Source organism: Nannospalax galili, unplaced genomic scaffold (genome assembly GCF_000622305.1).
Source record: "Nannospalax galili isolate Female #2095 unplaced genomic scaffold, S.galili_v1.0 scaffold1477, whole genome shotgun sequence".
In the NCBI taxonomy this organism is placed as follows: Eukaryota; Metazoa; Chordata; class Mammalia; order Rodentia; family Spalacidae; genus Nannospalax; species Nannospalax galili.
This window is the reverse complement of record NW_008339642.1, coordinates 981,633-1,004,510: the sequence shown is the minus strand read 5'-3', so window position 1 is coordinate 1,004,510 and position 22,878 is coordinate 981,633. Positions and strand designations below refer to the sequence as shown.

The following is a 22,878-nucleotide window of genomic DNA, read 5'->3' as shown; positions in this document are numbered from 1 at the left end:
ACAAGGCTGAAAATAAATCATAATTCTAAAGAAGAAACAGAGTTCATTCCAGTGCTGTGAGCAAATAGGAAATCTGCTCTGATTTGATATTCAACTCTATTTTTAACTCTATGCAAGCATTCTAGTTCTATCTGGACATGTGTACTTGTGTACACACACACACACACACACACACACACACATCACAAACTTGATTTAATAGACAAAATGAAATTTCAGTTCTTTTTTTTCAAATGTTTTATTTATTATTTTTATTTTATGTGTATGTGTATATTGCCTGCACGTAGGTAAGTGCACCTGTGTCATGCAATGCCCGCGGAGGACAAAAGAGGCTGTCAGATCCCCTGAAACTGGAGTTATGGACAGTTGTTAGCTGCCATGTGGGTGCTGGGATTCGAACCTGGGTCTTCTGCAAGAACAACCAGTGTTCTTAACTGCTGAGCCATCTCTCCAGCCCTGAAATTTCAGTTCTTTATGAGCCTGAACTCCAGACTTCTAAAAATGCAGAGAAGAAGGTCAGAGGACAGAAAGGATAAACAGATCTCGTGCACAACACCAGGGCCGATATTAATAAATTGTGTAGTGTTTTGTACTTTAGTTAAATACGCAGAGTTTAGCTGTTCTTGACACATACATACACAGAAAATAACTATGTAAGAGGATCGATATGTTAATTTACTTCAATATAGCAACAATTTCACTGTCTTTATATGTCCTATAACATTGTTGTATATTCCAATTATACATAAACTTATTTTTTAAAATATAGGTTGAGATCTTAGAACAACAGAAGAAAAATTGAACTGTGCAAGGAAAGAAAGGGTCAAAAATGGGGAGACTTAGAAAAGATGGTTTTATAATAATGAAAAGGAGGAATGGGGACCTGTCACCTCTGTAGTTTAACCTCAAGGAAGATGAAAGTCCAATTTGCTCTCAGCTAGAAAATCTAAAATCTAAATTATGGTGATTTGAAGATTTAAACCTTGAATTCTGGCTTTCTAATACAATTGGCCTTAGTGGTAGAAAATAAACTCATCATATGGACATTAGATACTATGAACAAAGAATTGTGCCAGAGTCTCTAGAAAGCCCCAGCTGTTCGCATTGATTCAGGGAGGGTTGACTACGGTGCGGGTCGTCTAGACTAGCTTTGAGAAATGATGGTACGAGAAGTTAGCTGTGTAAATTCCACCTAATTTGCTTAGTATCTCTGGCAAATATTTCTCAAAAACACGAAATAAAGGAGAGAAAAGAAGTTTGATTTCTCTCTCATGAGCATGAATATGAAACTTGTAGATAAGTTGTGGTGTCGTTCCAGGCTGAAAGGAAAGGGCCTGTTTAAGCACAGTACTTCCCCACAGGTATGACTTTCCTGAAGCGTTTACTTCTGTTTGCCAGTCAGGGAGGCCAATAGTAGACCAAATAAGTCAACTGTGCTCAAGTCCACCTTGATGAATCAGTGAGTGTATTGGGGTTACTCATAGGAGCATGGATGAGGGGTTCCTCAAAAGAGCATGAACAGTATATGGATATCTACCTTACCAGTCTCTGCCTTCTATTAAAGCACTTGTTGAGAGCTTGTAGCTGCTGGTGCAGGGAGTGGACTTCATGCACCTCACTAGCCTCCCTCTTCTTCAAGAAGGGAATGTTAATGGGCCCAGTCTTGTGAGGATCTGGTGGAGTGATCATAGCTTCTTTGATTCAAGAGTGATCAGATTGTACCTGGGGGAAATAGCCACACAATAGTGCTCTTACGATTTTAAAATATTAAATGGGAAATTCCAGAAATGAGCAATTCATAAATTTGAAATCACAGTCACGCAGTCCTATTCTGTCCATCTGCCCAGCATATCCACTTCTCACCCTCACTGTGACTACCCCAGGTTTATTTAGCTTGAGGAAGCACAGAGCTTATTTTCAATAGGTAATCCTTATTTTACTTAATAATGGTCCCAAGGCACATGGTAGTGATTATGATCATTCAAATACAGCAAAGAGAATCCTGAAAGTGTTCCCTTTAAAGGATGAACTGAAAGTTCCCAAGAAAAGAAAAAATCTCATGTATTGAGGTTGCTGATATCTACGTAACAAATAATATTCTGTCTGTGAGACTGTGTGTGAAGGACGAAAAAAGAAAAGCATGATGATGAAAGTTCTGGACTCAATACATGGGAAGTGCTTAGTTGGGGTGGAGAAGGCATTGTGTGTATGCGTGCATGTATGTGTTTGCACTCGTGTGTGTGCATGCATGTGTGCATTTGTGCATGTGTACGTTTGTGCGTGTGTGTACATGCATGTGTGTATGTGCATGTGTGTGCATGCATGTCTGTGTACATGCATGTGTATATGTGTGTGTGCGTGCATGTGTATGTGCATGCATGTATGAGTGCATGTGTTTGTATATGTGTGTGTGCATGTGTGCGTCCGTGTGTGTGTGCATGAGTGTGTGTGCATGTGTGTGTGCATGCATTGTGTGTGCATGCATGTGTGTATGTGTGTGTGTATGTGCATGTGCGTGTGTGATTGTGTGTACGTGCATGTGTGTGTACCTGCATGTGTGTGTGCGTGTATTGTGTGTGTTCATCATAAGCCCCATATAAGCATTTTAGTCATTGCAGCTGCTAAATGAGGCAGGAATTAGATTTCAGCAGATTTATGGATGAACCCCTAGTAGCTTTAAAAGATGAGTTGACTGAATGGTTTTAAAAGAGAAATTACCTTGAGTCTTCTCAGTTGTTTATAAGTGGCAGACAGCCTGGATTTGAATAGGAATTCACTTTAGCCATAATAAGTGAAAGTGTGTCAGGGACCAATGGGAAGATCAGATTGAGGAAAGCTAGAAGCCTGTCCTAGTTTGCTTCCTATTGCTGTGATAAAACACTGACCAAAAACAACTTGGAGAGGAAAGAGTTTATTTGGTTTATATATTCTGATCACAATTTATCCTTGGAGGAAGTCAAGGCAAGAACTTAAGCAGGGGAGGAATCTGGAGGCAAGAACAGAAGCATAGAACATAAAGGAACACTGCTTACTGGCTTTCTCCTCTGACCTGTGCTCAGCCTGCTTTGTTATACAGCCTAGGCCCACCTGCCCAGCGATGGCATCACCGACAGAGGGCTGGACCCTCCCACATCCCTTAACAATCAAGAAAATGTCTCACAGACCTGACCACAGGCAAGTCCAATAGAGGAAATTCCCCAATTGAGGTTACCCCTTCCCAGGTGTGTCAAATAGACAAATGAAACTGTCCAGCACGCAGCATATTCGTCATATTGCCTGCGGAAGCCTGAGAGCCTGAACACCAAAAGAAAGCCAGGAGTTATCACAGTTGTTTATGATGGAGGGCGAATCTCAAGATGACTCTGAGGCTAGAAGGTAGTTCCATTGGAGAAACGAGAATATGTGCCAGGAGTTTGAGATACACTTGCAAAAGACTCTAGCTAAGTCAGGGAGAGCAGAAATGAGATTCGTTGCCCTGAAGTGGAGGCATTTCAGTAAAACTCGGCACAGACTGACTGTCCTTGGAGACAGTGGACTGGGTGATGATAGCACTCAGACTACCTCTGATTCAAGCTTCCTTTCAAAGAGTAAGCCAACAGAACTGAAGCCAGGCTGGTTATGAAGAAAATTTCACATATGTATATAGACATAATTTTTTATCAAAAGAGAAAAATGTATGAATCAAATAAATTCCTTTTCCTGTTGTTTCTTTTAATTTCTTTGACAGAGAAAATTAATTTATATTACATATTAATATATAACTAATACACTTCATTGTCTAGATACATCAATAAATATATTGCCATCTGTGAGGTCTAAGCTCTGATACCAGTAAAGGAGGAGGGTCACAGGAGGCCAGAGGTTTGAAGAGAATGTAACGAGTTGAAGGCAGATAATTTATTTACTGGTCACAAGGCACAATGCTGACAGACTCGCAGACACCAGGCACATTTAGGCTGCATTCAAGCAGGTACACAGACTACAGGTAGGTACACACAGGCCTTCAGAGGCTGGTTAGCAAAGGCTAAAGGCAAAAAGATGAAGACACATGTCTCTGACCTCAAGGCCATATTGATATACAATCCCACAACATGGGATTCAGTCAGAAATTGCCTACTTATGGGTTCCCTGGATATCTGGTATCAGCCATTATTAGTTCACTTATGGTCCCCTGGATGTCTGGTGTCAGCCATTATTAGTTCACTTATGGTCCCCTGGATGTCTGGTGTCAGCCGTGTTTTAGTCGCTCATAGCAGGTATCTACGTCAGCACCATGTTGTCTAAATGTAAACTGGCCCTTATGGCCTGTTACCTATCATCTTCTTCAGTGAATGTTAAGCTCCAAATGAGATGGAGAACAGAACACTTGAAAAATTAGCCTCAGGCACTATTAGAAATGCTGAAGGTAAACGAAAGACAAGGGGATACTTTCTCTCTTACTGCTCGACCCCAGCCTTAGCTGTTGCTCGGCTACTCTGTATGGTTGGTGACTTGAGTGGGGACATCTCCCTCTTTGGCTTTCCGGGAAGAAACAGAAACCCAGGGAGAGAGGAAAGGAGCTTCCTTAATATATCAGAGCAATTGTGTGACTCTTGACTCCCAATGAGATGTTTCTGATGCCTCAGATTTTTTACATCTATGTTTTTGAAATCAGTTTTGCCACCAAATGGGATTGCCGAAAACTCGCAGCTAGATTTGGGTTTTCAGGAGTTTCGAAGGTAAGGGAGTGTGACCCCTGTCTCGTTATATATATGGTAGGAGACTTGCACATCCATTGTGTAGTTTACATCAGGATTTCTCCTGGTGTAGGTGATTTTTCACTGTGGTTTAAAGGTCCCCAGATTATCTAGGATGTCGATGAAATGTATTTGAAGTCTTTTTCCCCTCAAGCTATGAGAAAGAACGAAGAATTAACTAAAACTTAATTTTAAAAGTTGAGCTTAAAAGATTATAGAATCCCTTAGGGTGGGTGACTCGAGCCAAAGAAATATACTTCTTTCCCCCAGGACCAGGGACTTACAAGCTGGCTTCACGCCTCTCTTTTCTTGGGGGTAGATCTTGTTATGAGGATACTGGTCCTATTCTGTTGGGTTCTGCCCTTGTGACCTCTCTTAACTTTAATTACCTACTCATACCCCATCTCCAACAGGGGTCACATCCGAGGTTGTTTTAGCATGAATTTAGGAGGCACAATTCAGTTGACCTAAGATTCTAAATGTTAGACCTGAATTTCACTGTTTGTCAAATGAGCATATGCTGTGGTTTGTAGCACTTTTCTCTTAACCCACTTTCTTCCAATTCCTTGTTTATTTCTTTTCTGAGAAATTCTTTCCTTCATGATCAAAGTGACAGAAACTTAGAAATGGCATTTGAAGTTGCCAACACTGAACCCTTTGATTGATCCAGCCAATTTGCCAGCTGAACTAGGAGGAGAGATACCATTCATCCCTCAAAATTAACAACTCAGAGGTGCAGAAATCCAGCTGGCATGGAAAACATTTCCTGTCCTGAGTTAAATTTAACACTGAACTCACCATGCTTGCATGATTTCTCCCAGTGGCAACCTCGGGAGAAGCATAACATGACCCCATTGGCTTGGCTTTTTGTATGTTTTCCCATCACACATGGTATCCATTCATCAGTCCTAACTACAACCAATTTTCCAGAGCAAACTGACTCAACATCATTGGCATAATCAGTTGAGGTTAAACAAAGTTCTGATTAGACCCAGGAAGGTTTATAATACAGTTAACTTTAGGAAGCCCAGCTCTAAGGGAAACAAATTTCTTACAGCATCCAGTCCTTACCTAGTTCTTCTTGGGTGCTCAAGAGGATTGCTTCAAATTTAAGAATGAGGAACATAATTGTGAACATCTAAAGATTGGTTGTAAAGCAAAATATGTTTTAATACTTTAGTGAATAATATTTTAGTAAAGCAAGGAAATTTTCTAGAAATAAATTCAATTGTTAAAGATGAGCTAGAGTCCTGGAGAGATGGCTCAGCAGTTAAGAGCAATGACTGCTCTTACAGAGGACCTGGGTTCAGTTTCCAGAACCCACATGGTAGCTAACAACCTTCTGTAAGTCCAGTTCCAGGGGATCCAACACCTCTTCTGCCCGCCACGGGCATTGCATGACACGGGTGCGCTTAGACACATGCAGGCAATGCACTCATACACCCCAAATAAAAACGAAAATAATAAAATTTTTAAAAAGATGTGTTAGAGAGTTTAAATTTATGGAAAATATGATTATTTTCATAGGCAGTATGGAAGGGGATTCTTCCCCATGCTTTCTGAAGTGTTCTTTAAAAAGAAGAGCTGTGAACTGCAAAGTAAAACACATGCCACAGAGTGAAATGGTTGCCATCCTGTGCTTTGCATGACCTTTAGCAAAACCTAATCTTCTGTGCTTCTTTCTTCAACTGAAAATGAATGTAGCTGCCTTGCAATGGTACTGCAAAAACTAAATTAGAAAACATACAAGGAACATAAAGGGCGGCTGGAACAGATGGAGTGTCCAGGATGGACTGTCTTCATCATGATCCTCCACATCCTTATCATCATCATCACCATCAACTGGTTTATTCATCTATAATGGTCTTAGCCTTCTGATAATGAATCATTGTGAATCACATACAGGAGAAGCATAAATGGAGTCTGTTTGTAAAGAGATGCACAAACGTGTTTAGTTTTGGCAGTGTGACATCTAGAATAGTCATGGAGAGCACTGGGAGATAACCCCTTTATCAGGAAGAATGGTATACACATTATTAAAAATCATGAATTAGTCAGCCCGTCGTATTTTTGTTTGAGCCTTTTGTTACCAGAAAATTGCAAGATGATTTTTCAATCACAGTGACTATTAATTTCTGTGATGTTTATTTCTTTTCTCTTCTTAAGAATTTGATTTTCTATTCTTAAACTAAAAAACACAAATAGGCGCAAGTGTGCATAACTCTCTTTTGAATGAGACAGGAAGTCCCTTGACAGTTTCTTAATACGTATACTATTCTAATTGTATGTATGTTCCTCCTGTATTTTAAAGCTTTTTGAAGGCAGGATATCTACCTTCTATTTTTTCTGGGTTTTTTTTTCATTCATATAAAACTTTATTGAATGTCTACCTGTGTTCAATACACTAGAATAAAGTTTCACAAATAAGTAAGACCCGGTCTCTGTCTTGCTTCTGTTAATATTGTAAAACATGAGGGCTAGAGAGTTGGCTCAGCAGTGAAGAGCACTGGCTGCTTTTGCAGAGGACCCGGGTTGGAATCCCAGCACCCACACAGTGGCTAACAACCATCTGTAGCTCCAGTTCCAAGGTATCCTACACCCTCTTCTGACCACCACAGGCATTGCATGACATGGGTGCACTTACATGCAGGCAATACACTCATACATATAAAGAAAATATTTTTAAAATTGTAAAATATGTACCTTTAAAATACTAGTAGGGCTCAGGTGCATAAATAAGTACGTAAGATCCAGAGAGTAGAGAGTTTTCCCATCTTTTTCACTGCCTTTATCCAGCTCTGTTTGGAACAGATTAGATGCTCAGTTAACATGTTCAGTGAATTGCTATACTACGCAGGTCACGTTAGAACTAATATTTATTGAGAAACTTATACATGTCTACATGTCATGTGCTGCTCCAAACATTTCAGCACCAGAAACAGTTATAATGTTATAAAACATATGTGAACACAAATCTGAAGAGGTTATGTAACTTGCCAATGCTCACAGAAAGTAGGAATCAGTCAGCAGTCTGCCTAGCCTGAATGCCTGTGTCCTTTACCGTTGCCCCCACAGGTAATGATGTTGCCTGACCCTAACATTGGAATCAGGGGATAGTTTCTGTTCTTACAGATAATGAAACAGATTTTCTCTGGGGAGCCATGCAATCCCCAGCACTCACATGACTACAGACTGTGTGAACACAGATAATTACCTCATGCTCATATCATGTTCAAGAAAAGTTTGTATAAGTTGTGATGGAACATGCCATATAGCTCTAGTTCTTGTGTTCATGGCACAAAAATCTGTCTGCAGTAGAGTGCTTGGTGAAACATATTGGGCTACAAAGTCAATTTACTGGGAATGGAATTGGGCATAACACACACCTACACAGTGGCTGGAGTCTAGAGCTCTTTACTCTCCTGCTCTGCTCTTAATTGGATCCACTATAAGTACTAATCGTTTTTATCCTTATGGTACAAAATTATGGAGCATAGATGAGATGGACAGAGTACTGGGCTGGCCCCATAATCTCCACCTCTGCTCATCATCCCTTTGGAACCCCTGCCCTTTGAATGCAGACAGAACCTAAGTCTTGTTTCCAACCAATAGACTATGACACAGGTAAAGGAATTTCACACATAGAATTAAAGTCTCACGTCCAATAATTTTGAGTTAATCAAGCAAAAGATTCTGGTTTCAACTTAATTAAAAAGAGACTAAGTCCTTCTAGAGAGGACAGACTATCCTTGCATGTTGTGATTAAGTCAGTGGCCATGTAAGAAAAGCTCACATGCAAAGGAAGCATGGCGGCTCCCAGGAAGCTGTTGGGCTCTGCATGGAGCCTTCAGTATCTAAGGGCCCTCAGCTGTGGAGCTTAAGAAATTGAACTCTGCCAACAGCCTGAATGAGCTTGATGTTGGAAGCTAAGTGTTCCTTAGTGAAGCATGGAGATGTTCACACAACCTGGATGACACCTAATGACAGCCCTGTGACATCCTAACAGAAATCTTAACAAGGCTGGGCCCAGACATCTCGTCCATGGAAAAAAATGAGGTCATGTGAATTGTTGTAAGCTGTTAAATTTGTGACGGTTTATTGAACAACTACCAAAATCTAGTATTAGGTGCCTTAAATGAGAGCAGTTGTAATCCTCAAGGGTGAGCTGGTCTTAACTGTATAACAAGTAAACATTTAGAAGCTTTTAAAGATAATAAATATGCTATCTCCAATTCTCAGATATGAGAAACATTTTTCTTAAGGAAGTCTAAGCAGCTTTTGAAATAGCCAGTACTGTGCTTGACAAGACTCCAGAAGGGGAGATAACTGCAGTGAGAGTTCCAGAGTGAAATGATGCTAGGTGTTTCCACAACAAGAACGTCCCACAGGGGAAATGCTGTGTCCCGGCTTCTTCTGGAAGTCACACCATCAAAAATATTGAATAGATATTGATTTTTGAGCAATAACTATTTTCTTTCACTAACTGTAGAATTCTCTTTATGTTCATAAAGACAAACAAGCAAATTAAAACTTCACATTAATTCTTTTATGCTGTGGCCTCATAGAAAGAGAATGTTGATTTAAAACTCTTATAACCAAACATTCCTTCACCCCGCTCTCCTTTCTTCTTCTTTTCTTTCTCTCTTCTTCCTCTTCTCTGTCTCATTATTTTCTGAATTCCACCTCTATTGTTTCATGTCCATATAATACCCCTCTATGTCATTCTTTTATTTCTCTAGCTCCAAAGCCAAGAAAGGTCTCTAGTTCTGTTTGTTTCCCTGGAAACCTCTTGTGTACTTCTCAAGGAAGCAACTCCAATCCTGTGGCAACCCTGGACATGGCACTGCAGCCATGGACATTGATGATCTGCTAGGCCAGGCCTGGAATATATGCCTGTCCCTGTAGCCAGAGCAAAGTCTGCCCCCAGAGCTTTGTGCCTTGAAATTCTGCTATCAAACAGGGAAGTATGGATAAAATCTTCCAATACAAAGAAAATTCCCAAAACATGGAGTGAAAGTCAGGAAACAACCAGGATCATCCCAAAATTAGTGGGATTTGACAAAAAAAAAGGGTGGGGGGCAATGTAAAGCTACTAGTTACTAAAGCATCAACTCCTAGTGTATACAACTTATATCCATGTTATAAAAAGGATAGAAACTGTCCAGACAGACATAACTCATTGAGAATGGCTGCATGGAACGCCTTTTCATTATAATGCTAATGCTTTAGAATTGCTTTTATTAAACTGCACAAACAGGAGAAACATCCATTATAGTGCTGAACCGTTCAGTTATCCAGTTAATATGTATTTCTCAAATGCCCACTCATTTAGTATAGCACAGTGACATCTTACTGCTTTTATCATCTCTTCAAGACCCGTTTTGACAGTGCTTTGTATTTGCATGGGGAATTTAGGCTAGCATGGCTATGAAAGATGTGCCTGTGTTAGATGCTGCAGTGTTTTCAAGAACAGCAGAAACCCAAATATCCTTCATGAAGTTAAATTTCACTGTTGCTCCGAGAACTTACAAGGAAGGGATCAAGAAAGTATTAGATGAAATTACCAATTATGTAGCTTGTTGACCACAGGGGGGTCTTAGTAATCTTAGTAATCTTAGTAAACTTAGTAAGCTGTATACACATCGCTGGAGCTTCCAAACATTGCCAAGTAGAAAAAATAAAATACCAATAAATGATACTAAGCACATTTCCATGCAGATGATCACATTGTGAGGCAATCATTCTCAATACAAATGCATCAATATATGTTAGACATTTCATAGAGTTTGTGTTTATATAATGATATTTTATATGCTTTTTATATAATCTATCTATGTATTGGTATACATTTCACATTACATGTTTCCTTTGGGTAAGTAAACAATAAAATGACATTTCTAAGCATTAGAGAAATGATGTATTTTGTAAAAGTGTTATGATAACAGCCATTTATAATGTAAGTATTTTATATGAAAATAAATTTGAAGTAGAATAAATATGTAAACATCGGGAGCAATACAAATTATTAGAATATTCAAAAATATTTTGTATAACTGTAGAGTAGAAGATGTTTCTAGAAATGACCTAAAACCCAGACACCATAAAGGAAAATATTGATGGATTGTCCACTTAACACTGAAAAATTTCCAGTTGGCATAAGAAATGAAAGAAAAAGTGAAAAGACAAGTTACAGGCTGGAAGAGCGCATCCACGAGGTAGTTAGAAAGAAGCTGTATGTCACCCCTCACATAGAGAGCTGGCTCGTACAAATCAGTAAGAAAGCAAGGTTGCAGGTCTCTCTGGGTGCAAGTCACAGTAGACTCAGTCAGTTGGGAGGAGGAAAGAGTCAGGGACACATTGTCACTAGGGAAACGCCTTAGAATGCCCCTCTCTGCAGTTATCTTAAGCACCTCATTAGAGTCTCCTGCACTGTAGGCGATCTTTAATCTACCTTTGTAGCCCTAGTACCTTATATTGAATGTGTACTATGAAAACTCTTGGCAAGCATGAGCAAATGATTTAACAATTGATGGAATTCAAATTGCTAGATCACTGTACCTTTTCCATCTACGGAATTCAGGCTCATTGGGTAAAGTGGTTATAGAAAAAAAAAAGTAAGTGCCAAGCTTTGAGCCAGCTGTGATGGTATCAGCACACGGAAGCATTTTAGACTGAGGCATATGTTTTATTGGCTGTTTTAAACAAGACCTTAAAAAGAAACCTCTTCTTTTAGATGCTTCAAAGGATGACAAGCTGCATTTTTCCTATGACCCATAAAAACAAGTAAAATAAACTGTTACTATTTCATGGGAAAAACTGAGGTACAGGAATATTCAGATATTTAACCAAGGAAGCTGGAGTTTATATGAAATATTTTCAAAGAATTTAATGGCTCATGTATTCACACTACATCCTAAACAGATATTTAATCACTCTTTAAAGTTGTATGCTATTTAGATATTTGAACAGATGGTATTTTTATATTCAGATGACATGTGGGTGGCAGGTCTATAAACTCAGTTCTTTTCTAATATGATTCTGCTATATTTTCAAAGACTACCTTGTATTTGATTTAACCTTTCCACCCTATTTAAATGAACTAGCCCTACCCCATTTTCTTTAGGCATAAGAAAATGCCTCTTACTGTACAACAAAATCTTAAATTGGTGAAAACTTTCTTTAACTCCATTATCCCTTGCTTTCTTTTGAAACTGTTTTGTCCTCTACTTTTTGTCTTTTTTAAATTAAAATTGTCAGGATTTACTGTCTTATTTATACTTGTAAAGTATACAGAAGTGGAGCACATGAACACCGCGCTACTTTAAAGAATGTTAAATTAAAAGACTAAGATTTCTATTATTTTTCTAGCAGAATTCCATACTGTGCATGAGAAGTGAGGTTTTTTTTCAAGAGGGCAGCTGAAACGCAACGTGAACCACTAAGGGCAAGGGCTCTATAACGGGGGATGGCAGAAAAGACTTATATTTAGATAGAAACACCTTGTAGTTTGAAAGCCTGCAATCAATGACTGCAAAACAGATCTGTATGGCTATAAAATCATTTTAATGATAGTATTCTGGTACCAGGAATTATTTAAAGATTTACTCACCTCATAATGAGTATAGACAGGGGTGAGGGAAATTGCTGTGTATTCCTATTGTTGTCCTGATTTCATTCTTTAAATTTTCGACTTTATTCATGTCTCATTGTCTAAGGAAACTGCTCGTGGTCCAGCTGGATCACTAATAGGAAGGGAAACTGAAATCAGATGTATCATCATGAGGTACTGGTCCCAGGACTTTCTGCAGGAATTGATGGTTACACTGTATTTTAGCTCACACCTCTTAAATAGTAAAATACTCATCTACATATCCAACAACTTGGTTTCTTAAGTTTTATCTACTTTTGCATATTATATTATAGCTAGAAAGTATCTAAGAAGTGAACCCAGCCTCATCATTTTCAAGTGAAAGACTTGAAGAAAAAAACAACAGCCCTTGTTGTTGTCTGACAATGGGATAATCTTTCCCAAAAGATTATTATCCCCATCACAAAAGTCCAGTATTTACCTACAGATAAGTAGCTTTACTTCTCAACAATATTCCAATTATTTTTGCTGTATGCAATTCAGCTTAAACCATTTTTTGTAACAGGTGACATTCTAGTAAAAGTATTATTACCATTTATTCATTGATATCAAGCGCCCGTGGTTAGAATTAGTGAGATTTTTACCCTGGTGAGTTTCTTTAATAAAAAATGATATTGTTATAGTTGAAATCTTTTTGAAAGCATACATTTATAAACAGGTCATCATAGGATACTGTGAAGATTAGTTTTGATTATCAACCTGATTGGATTTAGAAGTGTCTAAGAGATTAGTAAAGCAAACCCCTGACTATGTCTGGCGGGGCATTTCCACATAGGATTCACTAAGGGAAGAAGCTCTATCCTGTATGTGAGATGCACCATCTCATAGACCAGAGCCTGGATGGGATAATCAGGGAACATGGAGAAGGTAAGTTAGCAAGGAGTCTCACTCTCTTCTCTGACTAAGGGAAGAAGGTCTATCCTGAATGTGAGATGCACCATCCTCCTTTAATACATTTATTTTTGTCACAGCAATGCAAGTCTGACCTTACATAAAAATACAAAAGAGCCTGATAACCAAGGCCAGAACTTAAAGACTTCTTCAATCAGATTGGAATATCATAAACATAGAATGATATACTTGAAGACAGGATTGCTTTGAGCACATTTTCCAGTCAAGATGTTTAATGACTTAGTTTTATACTTAAAAACTAATTTGGTCACAAAATAAGAAATTTGGCCATTGCAATCCAACATATGTCAATGGCAGATAATAAATATCCTTACCCTGAAGGTTTGCAAATAATATGTATTGGAATATGCATGGCTTTGAATGCATCCCAGGATGGAATGAAACACCGTTTGCTTGCAAATGAGCCAGGCACATATGATGCCTGAGCAATGACTGACCATGTGTGAAGATGGGGCTTCCTCTTGACCTTGTCTTTGGGACAAGTGATTGTTAGTTAGCCTTCTATGACAAAATGCATGATCAAAAATATAAACATGAAAAATGAAAGACTCCTTTTGGCTCACTATATCAGAAAGCTCAATTCATGGCTGGCTATTTCTGTTGCTTTGGGGCCTGTGGTGAGATAGAACATTACAGTGTGGAATGTGGGGTGGAGCAAAGCTGCCCAGCTTGGGGTGGTCAGGAAGCAAAGAAAGGGGAAAAGGCTATGTCCCTAAAAAATCCTTCGGGGGCATGCCTAGTGACTGACTCACTTCCACTAGGCTCTGCCTGTTAATGATTCTACCACCTCTCAAAGGTTGGATGCTAAGCCTTTAGTTAGCTCTTACCAACACAGGACGTTGAGCCTGGCTTGTCCAACTGTGAAGCTCTTTGTATCTGAAAAGTTTCCTTAAGGTTTTTATGTTTATATTAACTAAGGAAGATTATGAAGAAACAAGGGGATAGCTTACCACAAAATTGTTATATAATTAATATAAAGAAGTATTGTAGATAATTGTGTGCAGAACAAGGACTCTATTTTTAAGAAATATGCTTTGTTTAGCTACAATTTCAGGCAAATGAAAACAGAACGCACACTTGGCATAACTGAATTGAGAATATTTGCAGAATAAAATAATAGAATATATTATTTATGTATAGATAAAATAAGACAGTGAGTCTCTAGTGTATTTATTCATATTCTAAGTATCTTCTAGAAAAATCTGTCCATATAAATTAAGCAATTAGATTTTTATAACCTTGTTAACTTCTACAGAAATCTCTTATGATTTAAAATAATTTAAAACCCAGTCCAATGAATATTGATATCAAAAGTTCAGTGACACAATCAACCAAAATTAACCTCTTTTTAATATGATTTAGGTGAACCTCCTTCTACACGAATGATCGAGATTTAGAACACTGTTTAACTCAAAAGTATACATGTATGTACATTAAGGGATTTGCTCAGATTATGAATCCAACAGGAGACAATAGGATTTAGCTATTTAAATAATTTTTTTTAAATTGTCTTGCTAAGACCCAGGATATTAAGTTGTTTTTGCCACACCATGCAAAAAAAAAAAAAAAAAAAAGGAGCCAGGCATGGTGGCACACGCCTTTAGTCTCAGCATTCAGGAGGCAGAGGCAGGTAGATCACTGTGAGTTCAAGGCCAGCCTGGTCTACATAGTAAGTTCAGGTCAGCTAGAACTACAGGGAGACCCTGTCTCAAAAACACAAACAAAATAAAACAAAAAAATAGGAACAGCACCACAAACCCCCTCCCCAAAAAACATTAGAACTAACCTGCTAACTAAGCATGCTGGGAAAATACCATCTAATTATAAAATGGTTGTTGATCTGTCTGTATTCTTCGGGACCCTAATACATCGTGGAGAGACCAGTTTTATGGAGAGCAGGAAAAAATTACTTTTCATATATAACGAAAAAGTGTCTCATGTGATTTAATGCAAATGGCTTCTGAATGTGAGCCCTGAACTTGTAGCCTATTATCCAAGGTAAAATTTTTGGCTGTTTTGGAAGCACTCAAGTCCTCCATTTTGGTAGGAAGAGGCTAGTGATTTTTGTAAAGTAAAGGAAGAATATAAAGTTCAAGATCCATTTAAAACTAACCTTTGCTAACATGGGTAAGAAATTGGCAGGGAGGCCTATGGAGCAGTAGTCAGAGACGCAGCATGTGCTTTAGTTTTTCTCTGTTGCCCTCCCACCCACTCTTCCTAGACAGTCGCCACCATTCTGACGGTTCCTTTCCTAGGAAGTTGACTTTAATGGGCTGTATTAATTACTCAGACTCTGTGGCCAGCCGAGTTGACTTTGGGTTTAGTCAATGGGAGACGCTACCAGACTGTGGAGGGCAGAACAACAGACACGTAAGCTTGTCCTTTGCTCCCTCTGCTTTAGTGTCATGTCTCGCTCCCGTGTCATATGTCACATGCTCTTTCCAAGTGTCAGTTCCCACCCGTGATTCTTCTGTGGCTCCACCATTTACCATTTCTAGTAGCTGTATTTCTTTTTTTGTTTAATTTTTTCAAAGACTTTATTGAAAATTTTGTACATGCATATAAGGTGTTTTGATCAAATCCATGCCCACTCCCTCCCCTCTAACATCCCCCCCAAAGAGGCAACCCTAAAATATTTTAGGGGTTAGATACAAGCTCCCAAATACTTTAGATATTTTTGGCCTTGGAACAGAGTATGTTCCTAACAGGCTCAAGGACATTTTGACTTTTAGCACAGAAACTGGCTACATTTCTTTAGGGTCTTTTTATCTCAACTACCTAGCCAATATCTACCTCCTATTCTTATCATGCCATTCCTATGAAGGGGTTACCCAAATTGCCAATAGGGAATAGGGACGCAGACCTCTCTGGCTTCTTCTATGCTGAACAGGGACGCAGGGAGTAACTGTATTTCTATCACACTACCTCCTCCCACTTCTGACTGATCTATTTGGGAATAATAATTGCTCCAACAGTATAATTCTTGGGTATACAGAGTTACCCTCTTGATATTCCCAACCTGCTTACACCTTAGAGTTCTCTTTCATGGAAGCCTCCGCACTTAATTTGAGTCAGATTTGTTTTTATTGGTTTCATTTTGTTTCTGGGTACTTCCATGTTTAAAGTCTCTACTTAGAAGTACTTAGGAAAACACTGTGAACAAGAGGAGCCAGCTGGAGTAGACAACTTGGTCAACAAATTAGTAGGTCTTTGTATAGCCAGTAACTGCTGATGATGGGGCTGTGTCAGGGCTATGTTCCTACCCCTCCTTCTGATCAGTTCTTTCTTTTTTTAAATATTTTATTTATTTTTTATTATTTTATGTATATGAGTGTATTGCCTACATGTATGTGAGTGCACCAGTGTCATGCAATGCCGCGGAGGTCAGAAGAGGGCTTCGGATTCCTGTGGAATTGGAGTCAAGGATGTCAAGGACAGTTTGTAGCCACCATGTGGGTGCTGGGAATTGAACCCTGATCCTCTGCAAGAGCAGTCAGTGCTCTTAACTGCTGAGCCATCTCTCCAGCCCCTGATCAGTTCTTTATATTATAAAATTTTCTGAAGCCATCATAGAAGTTTGTTTTGCTATTTTCTTTCATGCATAATCTGGGCTATAATTAATTAATTGAATAATATCATCAAAGTTCAATCAATCCTCAGTAATTTTGAATTTTAGTATGTAGCATTAGAGTTCTGAAGCCATGCACAAATCCTAAGTATGTACAAACACTTTGAGTATCATTTTAAAAGTCAAAGGGCCACATACCCACACCAGTGAGACATGATTTAGGGATGTGAGTCTCTCTGAGGCAGAGCCACCAGTAGGAAAACAGTCAAGAGAGCAGTATGGCAAATGGTCTGAGCTCAGGGTTTGAAGACTGGGATCTTAGAGATCTGAGTTTTACCCTTATCTCCCTGCCTTGCTAGCTGTGAGACTCATTGTCCCTGAAACAGAGATCTTAAGATTCATGCATGATTAACTGAAAGAATAACCTAAAGAGATGTATGGTACATTCCGAATAATTCACAATAGACCAAATACTGATGACTGTTATTAGGGTGTGCCTTGTGGGGAAACCACAATATATGAGTAACAGCCCAGTGACCAGGGGACAGTTTAGTTGTGGGAAAGAAGGTACTCTGAGGGATTGGGTTGGCCCCTTTACAGTTTCCTTAAGGAAGTCAGAATGAAGCACTCAATGGAGTGAGAGAGAGGAAATATATTCTGGCTTTGTGTCGTTTTTTTTTTTTTTAATTTCTAGAGCTGCTCAAATAAGGAAGCAGGCTGATGAGCAATGTCCTTTGAACTCTTCAACAAAAGCTGGGCAGTTACTCTCTGCAATATGATTTTTAGCAGGAATTCTTCCAATGAAGGCTGAAGAAGGGAGTGAGAAGCAGAGGACAGTGAGGGGATGACCTTTAGCTTCCCTTGGGCCCTGTGACTTTGGCCTCTTGTGTATGTGTTGGACAGAACATGAGGGAAATGTCTTCCACCTTGTTTGCATTCATTCATGTTACCCTCTTTTAAATCAGCTCTTGGCAGCACTCCTGAGATACAATGTCCCAACTTGGTATTTTTTGATAATCCCACATACGTTTTCCTGTTGTGATGGCTTTGCATGCCAAAGACGTATTCGGTGGCACACAATGACTTTTGTGTTGCCAGCTTGCAGACTTCTTCCAGAAATTGCATTCTAGACTAAATCGTTTTGAAAAGCTATGCTTTGCTTTTTCTTAAAAGAGCGAAAATGTATTGTAAAGGGGGAAGAAACCACACAGTGTGTTTTTCTGTTGATTTTGCCAGGTATTTTTAAACTAACAGAGCAGGCTCTAGAGCTCTTAAATGCACACTAGCCTTGTGCCTTTCACTGTTTCTACCACTAGGAGTTGATAATTACAGCTTTTCAAAGAGGCACAGCAGATGCCATGTTTTCATGGGAGCGGAACATTTGTATGGCGAAGTGGCTGATATGCTTCTAACTAAATCTGTAATGTGTTATGTTTAGAAGGCAGCAGAAGAAGCCTGAGTTGGCAGAATAATTGCTGTGTTAGAGTGTCATTGAAGACAAATTGTATGCTCAAGATTGTGAAAACTCTGCCTTATAAAACCCTGTTTCAACATCAGGGCTCCTATTGGGGCAGAAATAACAATGCCTGCCATTTCTGAGCACATTTGGAGAGAACGTCAACACACTACCAGGGATAACTCGTTTCTGAAAAATGGGAGTTCTTTCTGCTGAAATGCCTTGTTGAAGGGACATTTTTTGTTGTTTTGTTTTTCAAGCAGGATTTTCACCATCTGCAGAACAGTGACGTCAAAAAGCAAAGAAACAAATCCCACACAAATCATTCTGAATTAAGGTCACAGAGACAGCTTCAGGGTAGGAAAGGAAATTACCTGTGCTGAGAGCCATGGTCCAGGCTATCACATAGGACGGGCTTGGAGGCTCCTTCTATTTCTGAGGTTCTAAGAATACATGACCTGCAAACAGGAGAAGGGAAAAAACATCCTTCAAAGCAAATTTAGACTAAAGGAAGTGGAACATATTTCCTTGGTTTGGTGGACACTGCTGGTGATAAAAGAGATGTTTAGAGATGTGTAGTTTCCCCATTATCTTCAATTGAACACATGTTCCTTTTTTAAGGGCTTTGCATTTAGTGGGGGAGCCACAAAAATTCCATACTTTGTAAGTTTTATTTGAGGAATTCTGTCATGCCATTCATGATGTATGACCAACTCAGTAAACATGGGACAAAAATTAAAAAATGACTCTTAGAATTCCAAGCTACTCTAGACAGTTATCAAAAAAATTATGAAGGACTATGAAGTTAGACACATCCAAGCCAGCATGATCCTCCACACCAGACCACTCTGTTTTATTGCTAAGTTGTAAACTGTTGGTTTCTACCAAGGAAAATATTGGCTGAATCTCTATGCAGTGCCAGTGGGAGGTATGTACCAAATGCCAAAATAAGATTCTAATTGCTGACATATACAAAGTCCTAGTAGCCATTGGATGAATGCTAATTCTTCTTAATAATGTAGAAACTTCCTTTTCCCGTTGTTGAACTGCATGACATTCATTCTATTCTATTTTCACATGTGCCTGTACATGACCATGGCACAAAGTGACTGATTAACACTCCACTGTCTTTGTGGTAAGACTCAAAAGAAGTCCTGCAAAGGAAAAAGTAGACAATTTGCATTTGGAAAGAAAGTTTTAAATGGATCTGTTTAGTTTTAACTCCGCACATGAACTCCTTTCAGATTGCCTCTTTAACTAGGCATTTGAATTTAATCTTTTAGCAATGCCTACCTTCCTTTCTGTTCATTGCTTTCAACGCCCCTCCCTTACTCCCATCCCTCTTTTTTCTTTCTTTCTTTCTCTTTCTTTCTTTCTTTCTTTCTTTCTTTCTTTCTTTCTTTCTTTCTTTCTTTCTTTCTTTGTAAACAAAAGACATAATAGATGTTTAAGGGGAAATATTTTGACTTTGATGTTCACCAAAAAGTCTCTTGAAACCTGGTCCTAGAATTGCCCTATTTTTAAAACTGAAATCAACTATAGTAAAAGATCTAACAAAATGTGAAACAATTAACAAATTTCATATGTATATCACCCATGACAGTATACTTCAATTGATTCTCAACTGCAATTCTGTTTGTATTTTTAACTCTCTCTTCTAGTACCTGCTAGGAAATAAGCATTTTTTCCAGTAGAAAGAGTTTCTTCTTTTTTCTCTCCTTTTCTTTTCTATTTTGATTTTCAGTTTATCCTTTAGCATTTTACCAAAACCAGAAACTTAAGAGAAAGGTGACAGAGTCACCTCTGGGAGTTCGTTTGCTATATGAAAATATGTGACAAAATGACTTAGAGAGATGTCACACAGTCAACTAGAAAAGCACTTAGATTGGGGGATAAAATTCAAAATTCATTCTCAGTTCTACCATTCTTATTGCCTTGAGCAAACATCAAGGGTCTTCTTTTAACATTACAGTTTAATTTCCAAGCATTTATTATGTTCTCCAAAGTGTTAGGCATGTGTTGATGTCCTAGAGACATAAAGCAGCATGTAGGTGGTGTCTTTGAAGAGCATCATCTAAAAGAACGTGAGCTGAAACAAATGATGTTGTGTTTGCTAGAATAAAGTCTTCTCTAGTGGGTGGTTCACTAAGGAAGCTCAGTGGACCCTAAAAAGGAAACGTTTGTTTCTGTCCAAAGAGATGATGCAAAAAGAGCCAAAGAAGGAATGATGTTTGATTTGGGTTTTAAAGGATGAACAGGATTTCACCAGATGAATACGTTAGAGAAAACATCCTGGTAGGAACATGATGAGTCAAATAACTGTAGGATTTAGGAACAGGAAGTAAATATTGTTGAGGGTGGAAAGTATGTTAGCAAAATGACATCTGTGATTGGCTATGCCTTGTTTGCCTACCCGGTTGTCCTTGAGTACACCAGCTATCATCCATCCAAAGTTACAACTACAAGAATTTCCTGTGTATTCCATTTAAACCTAGGTATAACCAACTCTCCTCGAACCCTGCCAGTCTTGACTCATGCATTCTTCTTACCTATTGCTTTGTGAGTAGAGAGACTAAACTTGAGAAGAACATCTGTTTCTGGCATAACATTCTAGGGCTGGCCTTTGTAAAGCTACTGTTCGGGTCCAGCCCTTGTAAGGAAATCTGCTTGCCCTTCTTCCCAGCATTGCCCTCATTGGATAAGTACAATGCCCTTGGGTTCTAACGGAAGCTGAACGAAAACCATAGCTTTGATCACCACTTCGCAGGGCTGTTGTAAAGGATGGAGATAGTAGATGAAATATGAGTTCACTTGTGTTTAAATCTTGGTTCAGTCTGAGTGAACCTAGTCATGTTATTCCACTTCTCCAAGCCTTGATTTCCTCATAGTACTTCCTTGACAGACTGCTATGAGAAGTTTACTCAAGAATGTGGATGGAGCACTTGCTTGGTATAGTTTACTGTGCTAGAGCCCAGGGAAGTCCTTACCTCCTGGGATCCAGGCAGGAAACAAGCAATGAACTAAATAAAACATCAGGTAAGGAAGACTGAAAACGGGGAAAGGGAGTGTAAAGAGAGAGGAGGTGGGGGTAGCAGCACCGTGAGAGGTGACTAAGGAAGGCATTCTACTTGCATGAAATAAAGAACCAGACCAAATCCGACATCTAGAAGTTTGTCAGGCAGAGGAACCAGCATAAGAAAGCTCTGTTATAGACTGAGCTTTGTACCCTTCCCAAAAGTTGTTATATGTAGAAGATCTAACCCAAATGTGATTGTATTTGGAAATAAAGACTTTCGGGAGGCAATTAAGGTTAAATAAGATATTAGAGACCCTAATCCAATATTCTTACATGAGAAGAAAGGCATACTAGGGTATTCTCCCTGCCTGCTACAGAGGAAAGGCCATGTGAGGTCACAGGGAGAAGGCAGTCATCAACAAGCCAGAAAAAAAATCCTCACCAGAAACCATCCCAGAAGCACCTTCCAGTCTCCAGAACTGTAAGAAAATGAATTCTAGTTGTTTGAGTTCACTCGGGTTACGGCACTTTATTAATGGCAGCCTAACAAAGGGATACAACCTCTGGGTTGGAAATGACAGTGGGCATGGCTACAGAAGGGTTAGTGATGAGAGATGGAAAGCAAGTAGCCAGGAAGCATGCAGCACACCTATGCTGGGATGAGGAGATGAGAGCATGCCAAGGTCGGATGTTTTATAGGATGTACTTTAAGGAGTGAAACGGTGTGATGTATTCTTCCTGAAGTTCACCTTCCATGTGAAGAATTCACTCTGGGCCAGAGACTGTGGACTGGGGAGCAGTTGGGTAGACTTGGGCTTGAGCCTCTTATCAAGATGCAGGACGGAGTAAGAATAGATCTGGGAGGGAGAGCTGTCAAAATTTGATGATGGATTGGATATGAAAACAGAGACTGCGAGTCAGGATGACTCATAGGTTATTGGACTGAACAACTGAGTGAATGATGGTGCTTTTGTGGAGAGTGCCATCCTTGTGTCTAGCTGTTCTCCAGACACCAGCAGACCTCATCTGTCCCCTCCTGCATGGTGTCACTAAGATGTCACTGTTCGTCCATCCCTGACCTCCTATTTCCCTTCATCTATAGCATTTATGCCACCAACATGTTATATATTCTGTTTATCTCTTTATTGTCTTTTAGAATGTACATCTCATAGAACATCGAGTTTTCATGTGTTTGCTTTGCTTTTTGTCTCAATATGTCTTTGTATATGTGATGATCGATGAATGTATGTTCAATATAAGAATGATACTGGAATAGTAGGTTGAAGGAAGGAACATCAGGAGATCTACCATATGCTTACTAGACAGTCCAATGAAGATGTAAATTAGGTCATTGGCTGCATGGTTTGAAATGAGAAGGCACATGTACTGACTAATTCTTTATTTACCATTTAATAACAATTATTCTTACTAGCATTATCATTCTATTTCAAATCTTGCTATACAGACCTACTGATACTTGAAGTCCTTGGTTGTGTGGCTGTGCAAATCTGAGATTGCAACCCAGTTGTGTCCTTTTGCAGC

The 22,878-nt window shown here is 39.1% G+C and overlaps 1 protein-coding gene across 4 annotated transcripts in view; it reads left to right on the top strand.

The window, feature by feature from the left end:
- Nucleotides 1-22,878, top strand: part of Plcb1 (phospholipase C beta 1) — an 803,221-nt gene that overhangs the window by 313,824 nt on the left and 466,519 nt on the right. The window lies entirely within an intron of this gene.